The following is a 17,789-nucleotide window of genomic DNA, read 5'->3' on the forward strand; positions in this document are numbered from 1 at the left end:
GGCTTCATGAAGCAAATAAGTCCATGCCTCATGCAAGGCTGTCAAGAACTTTGTGGGACTTGTGCTGCCTTTTGTGTTTTATGGACAGCAGGGCTGAAAAGGAAACAAGTGCCAGCAGGTAATTTTGTTTTCCAAATAGTCCAGGCGTGAAGTGTGTGAGCTCCATTTATCATTCCAGCGGAATCTCTGTGGAGACTGACCTCCTGTTTGCCCATTTTTTCTCATTTTTTATTATTTTTTAGTTTTCCTTGACTAAGTGTTGCCTGCTGGAACAAACATTTTTGAATCTGAATTTCTAACCATGCACAAATGATAAATTGCTCTGTTTGTTCAAGAAACATTTTTGGAGGAATGTTTAATTGTAATTAATAAGAGGGAAAAAAAAAAAGGCTGATCGTTGTTGCAGGCATTCTTTGTAAGCAAAAACTGTGTTGATAGCATCAGCAAAGACAATAGATGCGAAAAACAACTCTGTAAACTTGGAGGGCTACAATTACATGATTTATTTTTTTAACATACAGATATATTAGGAATTTATCCTTTGTTTCAGAAAATGTTAATTTTAGAAAGGTATTAAGCTATAAATACCGAGATGAATTTGCTATAGCTTTCCCCCATCATTTACCAGGTGTAGAAAAGACCAAGATAAAACAGCAATGCATGTTTTACACAGGTTTTTCCAGCTTACCTGAGGTTCTTTATCATGGAGATGCTGTGATTAAGACAAAAAAGACAAAATATTGCTACTAACTCTTTTATTATTCATATCCTTGAAGAGAAACAAACAAAGTCACAACCAGAACAGACTACCTTTCCTTCAAACCTGATCCTTCCACTATTTGTTAGCAGCTTTCAGTGGCAACACAAAGCTGAGTGGTCCTGCCTTCAGGAAGATGGCTCTTCCTCTGGAGAAAGAGGAGGTACTGAGAATTTTTCCAGAAGTTGCGAAGAGGCAGCTGTACATGTAATTCTTTGTCTTTGATCAAAATGTAAGTGTTCTGTTTCTCAGTTTAAACCTATGTGACCTTCTGCAAGAATACATAGGCTGAACAGTCAGGCAATTAATAGGAGAAACTGTAATCTTACACTACAATAGCATTTCATTATCCTTAAAATAGCCCAAGAAAAGAGATTCTCTGATTCCTTTGACCTGCAGCATCTGAGTGGTGTTTTCAGTTTTGCAGAAGCACCGGGCTGTTCCTTCATTGCTGTCTGCGGCAACCTGAGCCTGCAAGGGTGAAAAGGATGAGCTGTGATGAGTGCCATAAAACCGAAGGGAGCGGAGAGAGATGCCTGAACAATTCAAAGTGCTTTTATTAATCCCTCTTTCCATAACTTCTTAGAGGGAGGGGGAAAACATCTCTTTCAAGCTTGGCTAGACTTGGAATTAGCTGCTGTCTTCCTTTCATTGTCTCGGTACTTTTGTGGTGCTGCTGCTGTCTTGTTAGCAGCTTCGGCTCATGAACAGCCAGTCTGTTCCTGCCTGCAGAGGGGCTGTAATTTCATCCCATCTTTACAGATATATTGCTTTGACTTTGTGGTGAGAGCTCTGAGGACACTCTCAATGCTAGCTTTAATTAGTTATTTTTGGTTGTTTTTCCCAAGTAAAATTTGTTTCCTTTTAATGCAAACAGTAATTTGCTTTGAATACCTCTATGTCATTGCTTGGGTGATGAAAGCCCTTTCTTTATGAAAAGAGTCTCTTTGCAGCTCCTTCTCAAGGCATACAAGAGAGCCTTCTTAAAAGCTTTTGGAAGAGCTGGATTCTAGCTTTCTAAATGTAGCAAGGACATAATTTGGTAGGCTGAAGATTTTCCTAACTATTTTTATAAATCTTTCTTGGATAGTTTCACTTATGTAGTAAAACCAAAATAAACTACTTTATTTTGGCATGTGAAGTGCTTTGTGCCTTTACATACCATCAACAGTAGGGAAGAACTTGACAAGCGTCTCTGAAGGAGGTGGGGTATATTCCAAAACATGCTGCAAATGCTCATTTGTAGCTTGTCAGGAGTGTGCTGTAGACAATATCTTCTGTGTCATAGCTATCAGTGTCTTCAGGTGGTTTGTGGTGTGTCTCGTTGTGGTGTGTGTGTGTTTCATTCTTTTTGGTTCAGTAACTCAAATATTGAACCTATTAAATAGCTATTCAGAAAAGAGGAAGGAAGTCCTATCTGGCCCACAAACTGTCATAACCTACAACTGTGTATGTCTTCTTATGTATCTTAAAAAGCTAAATCACTTTAAAAAATGCAAATTTTCAGTGCCAGAGCTTTTCAGAAATCAGCCCATTTAGGCTGTCTGGTATGCACGCTTTGCTTTGTTGTTGTTCATGGGCACTGTGTGAAGGTTTCTTCTCACCAGAAGGCCTGGTAAAGACAGGCTTTTATGTGCTCACGCATCATGAGCACATGAGCATCAATATTTTCCTGCCCATAGCTTAATACTGTGGATAACCCTGTGGTTGCTGGCTGAATTCAAAGGTATATCTGCTCATACATAAATGTTATTAGTAACTATTTCAAGAGAATTTTGGCATAACTTTCTCCTTATGGGTTTCATGTGTAACATCTAGTGCAAGAGATGAGTTCGGTCTCTTAAGATCCCTTGGTTTGATTGTCCTTTTGAGCAAGGGATTTGCATTTATGGTTCATCATTTGTTCTATGTTTGCATCTTGCATACTTCATAGTGTAAAAAACAAATGAGTCAATCAATGCTTTTCTGCATCTTTTGGAACAACATAGCATAACAACAGGTTGCATGGAGAAATGTCTAGCTCTGAAAGCAGGCTAAGAGCAAATTGAAAGCGTGCATTTCTTTGATGTGTAGCTTGTCCTGAACTGTAGGAAGTGGAAATCTTTGGGGGCTTATTTTATTAACCTGAATATTTCCATTAATAAAATAAGTATCTAAACCATAAGCAGTATTATAGTCTAGAACAAGCCTGTGTGTAAAAGCACTCACAAGAGTCTCTTAAAACCCAGTAACATCATAGGTAAGTTCTCATTTATCTAACACAATGAACACAAGATATAATTTCATTAACAACTATTCTGGCTATTAATACCTGGAGAGGATACTTGAACGTTACCCTACAGCAAAGAATAAAACACAATGATCTCTCTCTAAGAGTTAGCGTACACAAAGCATGTAATATGCTGTAAAACCTCGTGTAGTAAAAGCTGTTGGGGATGACAAAAGAAAAACTGGACCAAGTTAGGAAGATATTTTTTAAAGATAAACCTTTATCTATGCAATGAAAGAGGATGAATCTGATTCCTTTCTCCCCACTTTCTGAAAGTGCTGATTGCTGTGTGGGGAGGTAACGTTTATCAAGTTACAAAACCAAAGGTAGAAGTAGAAAAGAAGAATAAAACCCCAACTTTGTTGCAGTATTTCAGGGCATACACAGACCTGTACCAGGTAGCTTAGCCTTGTTAGTTATAGGTGCTGTGACACACTACAGCTGTTGCAGTCAGTTTTTGCATGTCCACTTTGCATGGTTACAAAAAGTTTTTTTTTTGCGCTTTTATTTAGAGCTGGTTACTGCTTTCAGATACAAAACATTTACCTACTTCAACAGGAGAATTGTTTTCTTAATTTACCAGCTATTCTTCCTGTCACTGTGACAGATCTCAAACTACCTCAGGCTCAATCCCAAATGTAACTTCATGTTTGCTTTAAAGTCAAGAAGTATCTGAAAGAATAATGTTAGGTGTTAGTTTTGTATTGATTAAGGCCATTTCTCTCTACTAGAAACATCATTGATACCTTTTGCTTATTTTGAATTTTTTTAACATCTTATATTTTAATATTGGCACACTGTAATTTGAGTACTTTAAAATGTCATAAATTCAAGCAAATTCTTAAATATATAGTTTTACGTTTTTTATATTTATTTTTGAATTTATAGTTTTAAGTTTTAAGAAGAGTGCTTGGTCATTTCTGAGACTCCATAAGGAGAGAAATTGGAAAACCTTGTCTATGACTCAGGAAAGAAGATTCCAATGATTCCAGTACATTCCAGTGTAAATTCCCGTTTGAGGGAGATGCGGATGGATTCTTCATTTCTGAGCATGTTACTCTGGCCAGCTGCATGCAGTATATGGTGTTAATTCCGCCTCTGGAATTTAGACAAATGCTATTTTGAACCAACACTGAAATTTACTGAGAAGGAGCTATTTTGAAGAATAAATCACTTTGTTTGAACTGGATGTGATTTTTTTTTTCCCACTTCTGTTAGTGATTGAAGTGATAATAACACAACGTGACACACATTCATATTTCACACAGTATAGGAGGACCTGAGCTCCACACGCTCTGAAAAAGTTGGCAAACAAACAATTCCTTCATCAGATAGGTGTAGTGCAGAGAGGGAATTCAGAGAAGCTTCGCTGGCACTAACAGAACCTACAATTACATCTACTTGGTAATGCCTGTGGAAAGATTAAGTGGAAAAAAGAGAAGGAAATATCAGAAGCTGCTAATGTTAGATGATGATACCCTCTTTGTGTTGGTGGAAATACACTTGAGAGAACAGCGGTGTTTTCCAGTTGTCTTGGATGTCTCTGGCCTTTGCCACCAACAGGAGATGTGCTGATGGTCCACAGAGCACAGACTTGTGCTTCCCCCTTCTCGGTTGCGCTTCAGGGGACAAAGTCACCCTTGAGAAGAGATGTGTTTACTTGTTTCCAAAGGGCTGAGGTCCAGCAGGTTGCTGCACTGGGGTTTCACGTAATATGTAGCCTGCAGCCAAGGTGCCTCATCAGCACCACTGCAGTAGGAGCGAGGCCACCTTGTCCAAGAGTAGTTGCTCTACAGCTGGGTAGGTGGCGCGGGCTCTTTCTCTTCAGGCTTGGCCAAACTGAGACAGTTTGCTTCTGGTTTGAACGCAAGAATTTGACTTTGCTTCCCAAAGCTGCCAGTGCTTCTGCAGGCAGGGGGAGGCTACTTTCCTAAAAGGTTACTGGTTTGGTTCGATAACCTGCTCGATGCTCTTGCTGTAGAAAGGAAGGGCTGCTGGAGGTCAGAGGCAAATGAATTAACAAACCCTGCTAAAACACAGACCTGGAACATGCTTTTGTTGGCATAGTGGCAGCCAGTCCAGATTTTGCAGGAAACACTATTAGAAATAAGCACGCTTTTTTCTCTTAAAGAGAAGAGATTTCCAGAAATACTAACTGAGATCTCAGAGTGCTGACTTAATTTTTTCCCCGATACCTGGAGACAGAGGTAATGCCCTGGAGTATTCCAGTGAGCCCTCTTTTGCACAAACATAACAAGGCAAAATCCTCCGGTCAGGAGCAGCTTTGCAAAGCATTAAGCTAAACACATATGTATTTGCCTGTTTTTGACTGGAGGATTAGTAATTTGTTTCTTTGTGAAACTCTACACTGAGCTCTTAATTAAGCTTACCAGGCACAAGTGCACTTCAGGTGATCCAGACGACCTTTAAAGGGCCTGCAGCAGATGGTGGAAAGTCTGTGTTCGCACAGTATTCTGCTGTTTTGTCTGTTAAATAAGTATCTAATTACTCCCAGTCTTATCTTATTTCAACACTGTGTCACTAAATTACTTACATGGCTGTAAGTAAGGTAATCCTTTGCCAATCCGATAAGCTTTCAGCTTGACTTTTTGGGAAGTAAACTTGCACCTGATGAGAATTTTCTTTCGTGCAGACACAAGCGTCTTCCAGTACTTTTCCAGAGGCTCTTAACAAGATCATTTACCATCTTTCCCACATAGCTTTTCTTTCAGCTGTTTCAAATAAATTGCCTGTGACAAATTCTGATTTTTAAAGTTTGTTTCTTGAGGGCAAAATGGCTTTTGTGATGTTTTACACTGTGATGGGCAAGGGGAAGTAAGCACTTCTGAAGTAACAGCAGCAAGTCTTTGTATTTGCAGATACACAATCATTTCTCTGTTATTTTTTTGAACTGCTGCCCACGTCAGGCAGAATGGCTATTATGTAGAGCAGCACTTAGGCGGGTGGTTGAGTCATCCGGAGTTAATTTCTTCTTGAGTATTGTCTTGAAGAGACCTAAAGTGCGAGAATAGGCAGGTTGTTAGTGGAGTCGATATCTAGATATTTCCTCACCTATGGCTCTTTTTTTTTTCCCAGCCTTACTAATCCTGTAGTGGCATGTGAAAAGCTCGGCAGCACTGGGGAGGCTCTCCCTTCTTCTGTCTTCCACCTCCACGTTTCCCCACCTGCAAGCCTGTTCGCCATAAAGAACGGGCATTGCATGTGTGCACCTCTGTGCCTTGAAAAGAGCGAGATGCCACCACCAGCTATTCATATCTTTAGTAGCTATTTTATTTCTTACTATCCCACATGCCTGTAGAAATCAGTGAAGTTCTGCACGTGTTTGTGGCATTCGTGCAGAATTCAGCATAGGGTGAGGCTCCGTACATGTAAGATTGCCCTTAACTCCTTACCTCAGCTGCTATTCTGCAGTAACAATATTGAGAGTGGGGAATGTTTAGGAGAAGCATAAAAATGTCACTGCTCAATTGTTTTATAGAGCTCGCATGCCTCAGCTTTGCCGCATAGGAGCCCAGCTGAATGTTTACCACAAGCTTGGAAGCAGGTCTTTAGGCCAGTAAGTGCTGACTTTTATTTTTAGCACCACTGTTTTCCTCCTTTGTTTAATCACAAAACGCCATTCAACTAAAATGGTGCGGAAAAGGGGCTCGGTTCAGTCAGGACTCGAGATGATGTGTTAAGATGGACACGGCTGCTGCCTGTTTTGGGCTTGCAGAGGAAGGAAGCAACGCTGCTGTCTTGTTTTCCTCCGTGAATGTGTATGTCCTGGTACCCTGCGATGCTCTGTCTCGACTCCATGCCAGCAGCATTTAGGGAGGCAGCCTCCTTGCTGTCTCCCTGTGTCTGTGAGGGAAGCAGAGTGCTCCATCCTGCTGAGCTGAGGACCGCGGCGCTGCTGCATCTCCTGCTCTTTGCAGAAGCCCCCCTGCTTTTGCACAGCAGTGCTTTGTCCCGTGACTTCCACCCTGAACACCAGGAGGTGATCGGTTTTGTTCAGAAGCTTCAGGGTTAGACCAGTATTCTTTTAGTTGCATTTAATAGGAGGTTAGATAAAATAATGCAATTCTCCCTCCTGTCCTGAAAGATCTGTGAGTCTCACCAGCATAGGGAAATGTCTTATTCCTGTAATTTCAGTCACTGTCCTTAATCAAATGCTCAGAACAAGATCCAGGAAAAGGCATGCTCACAAGCAGCCTGACGACCTCTTTGACTTTAGTTTCTGAGTTCCCATAAATGTTTTATAAAATAATTGTCCTTTTAAGAGAGAGAGAGGAGGGGAAAAAAACACGTTACTAAGGGCAAGATGTTTAATATGTTTCTGGTAAATATGCAATTTAATCTAATAGCGCTGTTCTTAGCTGTTAATATCCATGAATGACCTATTTTGGCATGAGCATCTGAAAGCAGAGCTGTCCTATTAACCTGCCAGGGTATCTGTTAGCCTCATTTTGAGAGTGATTTGGAAGAGCTTGATGAAGATTGTTGTAAACATCATAGCATGATGCCAGGGAAGTATTACCATGAGCACACTTGCTGCTTTTACTGCGTGATCAATTGCTAAAAAGGTCGCTTTGTTTATGCTTTTGCATTAGAAAGCATACCAAATTAAATAATATTTTGTTCCCTCTGTGACATGCTGTTGGTAACTTTTGTTAAACTGGATAAAAACTCCAGCTGCAGAATTTGAACCCTATCTCATTGTATGGGTTAGAAGCCATCCAAAGGATTTTTTTTTTTCTTCCCTAAAATAAAATCCTTTCTTGACTTGCAGTGGGATCTCCTATATTTAAAAGACCTTGGCACCAGTGGTATTAATGCAACCTCTGCTGGCTGTGGTTGCGTGGAGATGAAGCCTGAAGTCCCTGCTGTTGCCCTACAACATGAGTATAATTAAGGATGCAGTGGAATGAAAGCAGCCGCACCATCCAAGAGAGGTGAGTGACCTCTTCACAGCAAGTCTGGGGAGGGCTTTGGGATTGCCTGGCTTTGGTGTCTGCGTCTGTGCCATATCTAGATGCTACTCTATTTCTTTTGTCTCAAGTAGGAGAGCCATATATTCTTGCTGCTTTTATCTGTGGCAGTAGATGGGAATAATCACACAGAATGAAACTTGTTGCCACCGTTTTAAGTATTTGTCTCCAGAAGGATGCTTCCAGCTCATACAAATTTTTGAGCAAGGTGCAAGAAAGCACACAGCAGGTGGAGGCCATCCTTCAGGCTCTCTGGGGTTGCCCACCCCATGCCCTGGGCTGCAGCTGGGGGCTGTGGAGGCTCAGGCCCCACAGGTATAGCAGGGGGGCACTGTGCCCCCCAGCCCTGAAGCATAGCATTGCTCCTTCCCCTCGTCCCTGCTTGGGGAGTAGAGGAGGATGGAAACCTACAACCCATTCCCCATGTGCTGCTCATTATTTTGTATGTTTTCAACACAGCTCTCTCAAATCTCCCTTCTAAAGCAATCAATCTCATCTCTGAAGTAATCAATCAGGAGCTGTTTGAGTCTTTTCACTGCGGTTCTCCATTTCCTTAATCACTCCTGTTGTTCATACAATTGCCCTTGGACAGTACTTTACCTATCAGGTTCAATAACTGCTCAGTACATGACTTTTCTCCCTCCCTCTTTTGCCTTGCTCTAGTTGATCTGTTTTAATACCCATGGAAAAAAAAAAATCATATCAATGTAAACTTATTATTCAAAGAGATTTTATGTTCATGCATATACAGATAGTTTTCATAGCTTGGACTAAGCAAATGCTGAATTTAATTTTCTGTTTAGAGTTGCCACTATGGGGTGTTAAATTGTTGCTGCTATAATGAAACTGCACCAAATGTAGTAATGAATTTAACAGCTGTATATGCACCACAGTAGAGCATAACAAGTCAATTTAGGGTTTGATCTGAGGAAATACTGAATTTTTTTTTAAAGCATTCACAATTCACAGCTGCAAACTATCCTGTCTTCACATACGACTCCAGGAATTAGCTAAATGTTTATGCATGAGTTTAAGGATTTATTATCAACTGCAAGAACTCTTATTTCTAAGCTAAAACTTCAGAGAAAGGTAGTATAATTTGAGTAAGCTGTTTTGTTCTGAAATATTTCCAGCCTGTGCAAGCAGCATGATTTAAAAATTTCATTTCCTTAGGTGATAATCTCAGGTGATGTATACTGGAATGCTCACATGGACCTTTCTTGTATTCCATTTTTAATTTTATTTAGTCCTCTCCAGGCTTTGGAGAAAAGTTAAAATAACCAAACACTTGATTCAGTTGTCCGTGACTTCTCTGAAAATGGCTGACTAAATACTAAAGTGAGAAGGGAAGTAAACACACATTGAAATCATGAGAGCTTTTCTATGACGCTGAAGAGAGAAGTCCTTCAGAAGCTGAAAGCAGAGGGGAAGCCCTGGTTGTTATCTGTGGAATCAGCTCTGTATTTCAAGGTGATTTTTTTCAGGCGACATTATGTGTTTGCAATTGCTGCATTAGAAAAGCTTGATTTTTGTGTATTTAAGCTGTTATTCAGTGATCACTTAACTACATATTCCATAAATGAACTGAAATGTACTTGTGGGCACATAAAAACTACAGCCACAGCCAAATGTCGGTATCCATTTCCTTGGCCAGGACATGAGATGCACATTAAATGGTTTATTTCCTGAATGATACAGGAATAAATACCAGAATTCACGTTTTCCAGTACAAAACAACCCTTTCCTCTTCAGCTATCTGATGCTCTCAACAAAAGGTAAGTATCTGATGTCAGAACTCTTAACACAGGAACCCGTGTGCTTCGAGGTACCAAAGATCCTCAGCACTGAGCTTTATGCAGCTCACACACACACAGCTGTGCTTCTTCCACTGTGCTTTCCACCCCTGTTGTGAGAGGAGTAGCTGTAACATGCTCAAGAAAGAATTTCCAGGTGCAAATCCCATTTGTCTGTCACTCCTATTTCTGCCATTCACAACGATGACAGTTATTATGCTATCAATTATTTTGAGAGGAGAAGGTGTTATATATCTTTTCCCTGGTAATAATGATTTCATAACAAATACTAAAATCTCATTCCAGAGAGTGAGAGAAGAGAACAATAAAAAAAAATACACATTTTATAGCTTTCACAAATTATCCTGGTTTTGTAGGGACAGCCAGTGTCAAGTGATTCTTGCTGCAGACACCAGGCAGTTCTAGCCAACGATACGGAGACTTACTGCATACCATCAAAGTCAACATTTTCATGTGTTAAACACCTGAGCCTGCAGGCGTTCATGCTTCTGTGTTTTTCCATCACAAGTGGTCACACTTCTGTCCTTATTTTATTGAAGAGGATGGTTAAGCATCCTCTGCTGGCTTGGGCAGCTCCTGGGGCTGCCTGTGCACTTTTGCAGTGCTGTCAGGAATGACTGACAGCAAAACTCTGTCCTCACCAGGTTTCCTCTTAATATGAGAATAGGAGGTGGATGGACCAGTGTTGGCGTGAGTGAGGGTTAATTTGAAAGATGCTCCTTTGCTGGTTTTATGCTTTGCATTCACTCTTTTAAATTGCTTTCCTTCCTTCTCTTTGCTCCATGGGTAAAGCCATGTTCATTAAAACTTTAAAAAGTTCCCCATCAAGGCTCTCCCATAACGTGCTGCTCTTCAGAAAAGGGGAAGTAGTTCAGAGTCTGTGTCCATTACTCTTGACTGCTTGAAAACAATATTGAGACAGTTTTCATGTTCAGTCATGACAGAGAAAATATTTGCTCTCTGTTTCTTGAAAACTTGGTGTAGGTTTCTTCCCCATTTGATCTTGAGACATTAGTTTTCTATTAAAAAGAAAAAAAAAGTTAAATATTCACTGATAGCTGTACAGTAGCACTGAGTTTGTTGGATGCAATGGAGTAGCAATGTTCTTTTATTTTGCGGTTTAAGATCAGTTCCACATACTTCAAAATACATAGAAAAAGAAGCAAAAAGCAACCTGGCAGGCATAAATTCAAAATCAAATTTCTGTGCATAATTCTGTGTATAAGTTTTCTTCACTTGGTTTAGCTATGGGCTTAATAAATTCTTCAATTTAGTCCAAAAAAAAAAAAACTTTCAAAAACCATACATTTCTGGTTTGTTAGGTCTCTGGGATAGATTCCTGTAAGATGACAGTCATCAGGAGGAATTGGGAATTGTCATTCCCTCTTTGTCATTGTCATATGAATGGAGAGAGATGAAACTCCTTCCAGAGGTAATAGATTACAACAAAAGATGTTACTGCTCAGGCATGGTGTACATAGAAAAGAACATACTGGGGTCTCTTTCAGAGGTGTACTGGGGCTTATTGCAGGCGGTACAGAAAAGCACTGAAGATAGCTGCATTTTAGGAAAAACCAATCTAGCTATAAAGTCGTTTATGGAATTTGCAAGTGTCATATAAAGGATGATCCTCACCCAAAGGTTACTGAAGAAATCCCAAGACCGCTCACCTGATTATATGCCTACAAGCAAAGGTGGTGCCTCTTGTTGTGACTTCCTGACTTCATTATTTTATTTTATTTTTTTTCAAAGCAATTTGACAAAATTTAATCATAAAGATGGTATTTTGTCAAGCAGCTGTAATTTGCTCACAGATAGCAGTCAAGTCCACTAATTTGCTATATAATTTTATAACAGTCATGAAATCAAACAGTTGAGATGCATGTGTGGCATGACAAAGGTGCGGTTCAGCAGCAGGTGAGGGAAGAAACACAATGCACTTGAAAGCAGGCAGGACTGCACATCCAAAAATACTTTGTTCATATACTTTGGCAGCTACTTGAACTATTTCTGACAATATTTGGTCATAAATGCTCAGTGTTTTTTGACTCCCTATTCAATAACCCCTAAAACATGAGATTTGGGCAAACTTCTTCTACTGAATTGTACAGAATGCATAGGAAATAATGTAGCATATTATGCCAGATTTTTTTGATGTGCCTCTAAGTACATATGCTCATGTATAACACATATGCACACTATTTTGAGGTTAAAATGTTCCACTTTGCAAACAAAATCTTTCCATTCATGTCAGATTTGAGCAGCGTGTGACAAGGAAGCTGTGACAATGATAATAGTTTTGGGAGAAATAAGTTGATAATCACTTTCAAAGAGCAGTGGGGATGCAGGCTTAAATAACGTCTGGAAAGCTCCAGTATTCTCCCACGCAACTCAATACTGTATGAAACAATTAACAAATTTAAGTATGTTTTTGCTTAATGTGCTACCCTAGGATCTGGAGGCCATATCTGTTTCCAAATGAATTTTAAGCCCTTCGGGGAATTTCTTTGGGACCCGCACATCATTTCTCTGCAATGCTGAAGGATTTTTTTTCTCTGACAAAGCAACTTGGGCGGGGTTTTAGGAGAGGGATCTATCACTTTCAGTTTAATTAAAATACCAAGGAAATTTTGAGGAGCCGTGGTCTCCGTGCTGCTCTGCAAATTATTGTTTTGCAGTCATTGAAATCCGTCCAAATTGCTTAGGTCAGTAACTGGTTTTCCACCTCATTGGTCCTGGTGGTTCCTTGCATCCAAAGGCTCTCTTCTGCTGCAAGTGCTGCTGCCTCCTTCTTTATAATATAAAGTCTTAACTGTAAAGTTCCTGATGTTATGATAGAGCGTACAGGGGGGTGTTTCTTATCTCATGTTCTCTCCTGGATTCTTGTCATGCCTTTTTTTTTTTTTTTTTTTTTTTTTTCTGTGTGCTGGACACAATATTACATCTTGGGCAGCATCCATTGTAGGCACAGGAGCTATTTTCTGTATCGCACACTCTGAAAGACTCCAGAACATGAAAAATGATGGCTTCAGAGGCAGACAAAGGGGATACTGAATGCAAAAAAAAAAAGGACTTTCTCGCTCCATCTCTCCAAAAGACCCATGCCTTGTGACAGTGGTATCAGGGCAGCAGATGGCAAAGTGCGAACAGCATGGGAAGTCATCAGGAGTCCCTGGAAAGTGTATTTCGGGAAGCTGTGTGGCAAATCAGGGGACATTACGGGCAGTACTGAGAGCAAGGCAATCGTCTGCATAGCCATAAAATAACCTTCACCTTTTCTGGCGGAGACTGACACTGCAGTAAACAAGCTCAAACTGGGGAAGGCACACGGTAAATGTTACAGATGAAGTCATAAAAGTCTGGCAGCCACGCAGTTCGTGTCCTTCATAAAATCTGTGAAGAAGCAAATGGGAAGCCAGGGACCGGCCAAAGTACCAGCACAAATCAATCTACCTTTCACCATCTAAGGGAAAGAAAAGCAGACCTGAAAAAGACCTGCTGAGCGGATCTCTTCCCAAACCCTGTTAATGCGCTGCCACATGTTACTGGAACTTGCAAAGCAAGATGGGGTCCAAGAAGATTGAATGAGTTGGGACTGGCAGAGGGGCAGAAAAATCTTTTCTTTTTAAGTTGGGGTAGCCTGAGAGAATTCAGTCATCTGCTCTCTGTCAATCTGCAGTGGTCTGCTATACACATACCAAAGCTACTTGCTGGGGTTTGTATGGCTGCCTCAATCCATTTAATTTTATTAAAACTTCCAGATGAAAAAATAATAGGTGTTTCACATGGAATAAGAGGAAATAATTCCTTGGCTTTGGAGCTTCTAAGGAAAATCCTTACATGGAGTTTTTATGTTTTATGAGCAACTTTACAATGACCACTTAGAAATATGCATCAGTTGGTTTCAGAGCCATGTATTTTGTGCTGGAGTTCAGACTCTGTTTCCCTCTCTCTCCTGCTCCTAGCTCTGTATTCCTCCCTTTGCAGGACTGCCATAGTGCGGTGAATTGAAGTGAGCCGATTTGTCTCTGTAGGAGCCGGGGTCAGTACAGCAAGGCACAGGACCTGCAGAAAAGAAAGAAAAGAGGAGAGCACCCTTCTTTCAGTGGGAACAAGTTACCAAGTGAAACCATACCTTGATCAGCTGGGATTTTGGATTGGCTTTGATTTTTCTTTGAAACTCCAGGGGAAAAAGTAGTTAAGCCTGCCACTGAACAGGGGAAAAAGATGGACTTTGCTGTTTTCTGTGACTACCTAGGCCCTAATCTGCCCTGTAGGATTAACAACTCACCACACATGTCTTCTGAAAACCTGTAATCCCTGGTTGTTGATGATACAAACCTTAATGCTTCTCTTGGACAGGAATAGGGTAAATCTCATCTTCTAAAGGAGCAGCTCTTGCACAGGGAAATGAAATTTCATCTCTGCATGAACTGAGCCTGCTATTTAAGTGATCCTGGGGGGAGAAGAGCTGCTGAGCAATTTGTTGGGAGTAAAAACAACACCTCGTGATTAACTTTCAGAGAATCATACCTTTTGGCTCTTGGCCACAAACATTTAGTAGTAGGTCAGGCTTGCTGGAGCTGCTTTCCTGCCCGGACCTTAACTAGTAAGCCAAATCCACTACTCCTTGACAACTTAATTTTGACTTGGGGACAAATCAGAAAGGAACAAGAATAATTATGCAACAGCTGTCACTGCAGAAGAAAGAAAAAAAAAAATAAAGACTAGCTTGTAAGTCATGGCATCCTACTTCAGGAAGCATAAAACTTGCAAATGTGGTGCTGGAGCAGAATCACTCATATGTCCAAATTTTCTTTCATAAAAGAAAATCGAACTAGTTGACGAAGTAGACAATTATTCCACAGATGTTTGGTTGGCAGCAGTTATAACACAGTTCTGGAAGTAAAGGAACATGTCTCATGTGCTGTGTACACAATTCAAATGACATGTTTAACTTGTCAAGAAAAAGGATTTTGAGCATAAGGCAAAATCAGTAAAAATGGCTCCTCTGGGATGTTTCTGGCTACAAGGCCAATTTCCTCCCCCCCCCCCCCCCCCCCCCCCCAAAAAAAAGAACCTTTATTTTTTTTCTTCTGGATCTGGAGATGGCAAAGATGAAACGGAGCTTGCTGAGTTACTTGTTCTAAGGCTGAAGTGTTTGGACATTATAGTGTTTTCAAAAAAAGAAGGAAAAGCAGGGTTGTGCTGCTGGGGGTAGCCATCAGCTGCTTCTGCAAATTAAAAGAGCATTTACTGCAGTAACAGACAGGGAACTGCAAAAAGAGAACAAGTCTAAATTGAGCTAAAATAACAAACATCAGAATTTGCCAAACATCTCAAACTCAGATTGTAAAAAGAAAGGAAAGATGCAACCCCTTTATTCTTCTATTAATTTTTCATTTTGGGGGGACATCCAGGTCTTCATTCAGGACTTTCTGTTCTCCTGAATAACTATAAATTCAGATGACACCAAGTTAGGTGCGTGTGTCGATCTGCTCGAGGGTAGGAAGGCTCTGCAGGAGGATCTGGATAGGCTGCACCGATGGGCTGAGGTCAACTGTATGAAGTTCAACAAGGCCAAGTGCCGGGTCCTGCACCTGGGGCGCAATAACCCCAAGCAGAGCTACAGGCTGGGAGATGAGTGGTTGGAAAGCTGCCAGGCAGAGAAGGACCTGGGAGTGATGGTGGACAGTCGGCTGAATATGAGCCAGCAGTGTGCTCAGGTGGCCAAGAAGGCCAACGGCATCCTGGCTTGTATAAGAAACAGTGCGGCCAGCAGGGCTAGGGAGGTGATCGTCCCCCTGTACTCGGCTCTGGTGAGGCCGCACCTCGAGTACTGTGTTCAGTTTTGGGCCCCTCGCTACAAGAAGGACATCGAGGTGCTTGAGCGGGTCCAAAGAAGGGCGACAAAGCTGGTGAGGGGCCTGGAGAACAAGTCCTACGAGGAGCGGCTGAGGGAGCTGGGCTTGGTCAGCCTGGAGAAGAGGAGGCTCAGGGGCGACCTTATCGCTCTCTACAGGTACCTTAAAGGAGGCTGTAGAGAGGTGGGGGTTGGCCTGTTCTCCCACGTGCCTGGTGCCAGGACAATGGGGAATGGGCTAAAGTTGCACCAGGGGAGTTTTAGGTTGGATGTTAGGAAAAACTTCTTTACTGAGAGGGTTGTGAGGCATTGGAATAGGCTGCCCAGGGAAGTGGTGGAGTCACCATCCCTGGAGGTATTTAAAAGACATTTAGATGTAGAGCTTAGGGATATGGTTTAGTGGAGGACTGGTTAGTGTTAGGTCAGAGGTTGGACTCGATGATCTTGAGGTCTCTTCCAACCTAGAAATTCTGTGATTCTGTGAAATTCAGGGTCAACTACTGTGCCTCGGAAGAGCTGCTCTTCTCATCCTGTGGATTTTGAATAAACTGGAGCTTCGACTACCTGCTCTCCTCTCAGCCCTTGAGCACAGCGCAGAAGACACCTCTCTACCCAGATTCTAGCAGACCAGCACCAGCTAAAACAGGAAAACAATGAGAGAAATGGGGATTGTGACTGAATAATCACCGTGATGCTGGAGGTTTTCAAGGTGCAAGTTGGAAAGGGTGCGAGATAATCTCATCTAGACTCCATTTGCTTCCATCAGGTTGGACCTAATAATCTGTAGAGGTCCCTTTTGAATGGGGCTGTGCAGTGATTCTAAGTTGTTTTCCTCTTATCTTTATGCAGGAAAATTCAGTTTTGCCCACGTATAGCAGAGAAGCTTTGAAGCAGCTTTTTGTGTGCTATATAAATATGTATGAAGAAAAGTGTTTATGACAGGATTAATTCCTTTGTGCATCTTAGGAGGCCTCAAAATGGATTTAAAATGCCAAAGTATTTATATCTCCACTTAAATTTTTCCTAACCTCTCCCCGCCAAAGAGGGAGAGAAGATAATGTTTAGAACAAAATACTAGTTATGTTTGTGCTGTCAAACATGAATCCTTTCTGATGAAGAGACAGCCTCTGCCTCTTACAGCAGTACGTATACTGCAGGTTAGCAAAGTTCTCCATGCGTTTCTGATTTCTTTCACTTCTCTGGTCTTTGCAGTAGGTAATACTGACCCAGATCTCTTATCCAATCAATCCTTTTTCCAAAATTAGGGCAACATTATACCTCCTTTCCCTGGCTGCACGTACGTTCTTGTTTTCCAAGTTTGTTTGAACTAATTCCCAGGGAGCCTTAGAATGTGCTAACTGTATAGAATATATTATTTTGCCATCTGTTTTGGGAAAGACACTTTTCCCCATCACATTCCTATGCTGTAATTATTTAAACTTTACAGTGAACTCTCCAGACTGCTGGTATTTATACCCCTGTAAACATAATTCCCTTTGTTTTAACAAGAATAAACAAGGAACTCTTTTATTGATCAACCTTTGAAAAGGCTTTTGTTAACACTCTGATGCAAATGTTGACACGATGGTTCAAGTTAAAATTGAAATGTGAAATACCTTCACATGCAAACATCACTACTGACATGAACTTTTGATTTGAGGTTCAGTCCTTGCATAAAAGTTGCATTGGTGCAAGGCAACACATATCCATGAGCATTCCTATGATCTAAACATGTGCTAGAGCATCCAAGATTTTGTAAGAAAAACTTGTCCTCAGACAATTGAATGTTAATTGAAAACATTTGCATATCGCTCTGGGCAGTTTTACAAACTCCTATTCACCAGTTCTCAGCAGCAAATTGATTCACTGTTAATGTGTCACCTATTGTTGTGGCTATTTCCAACAGTTATTTACAGCACACCAAAAGACAATTGTCAGTAAGTAAATAAATAAAAACACAGCCCACCTACTGAAATGAGTTCACCTTGTAAAGTCAGAGAATCAAACCACAGCCAAGGTTTGCCAAGTTGGAGATTTTTTTTTCTTTTTGTTTGTTTGTCACTGAGAAGTGCTGGGGAAACTTAGTATTAGCTTA

The 17,789-nt window shown here is 41.0% G+C and overlaps 1 long non-coding RNA gene across 1 annotated transcript in view; it reads left to right on the top strand.

Moving 5' to 3' along the window:
• The window catches only part of LOC106017808 (uncharacterized), a 498,210-nt gene that overhangs the window by 62,767 nt on the left and 417,654 nt on the right, over positions 1-17,789 (top strand). The window contains exon 2 of the long non-coding RNA XR_011810505.1: positions 7,819-7,981. This is a non-coding gene — a long non-coding RNA (uncharacterized lncRNA). The remainder of the gene's footprint in view (positions 1-7,818; positions 7,982-17,789) is intronic.

Source organism: Anas platyrhynchos, chromosome 7 (assembly GCF_047663525.1).
Source record: "Anas platyrhynchos isolate ZD024472 breed Pekin duck chromosome 7, IASCAAS_PekinDuck_T2T, whole genome shotgun sequence".
In the NCBI taxonomy this organism is placed as follows: Eukaryota; Metazoa; Chordata; class Aves; order Anseriformes; family Anatidae; genus Anas; species Anas platyrhynchos.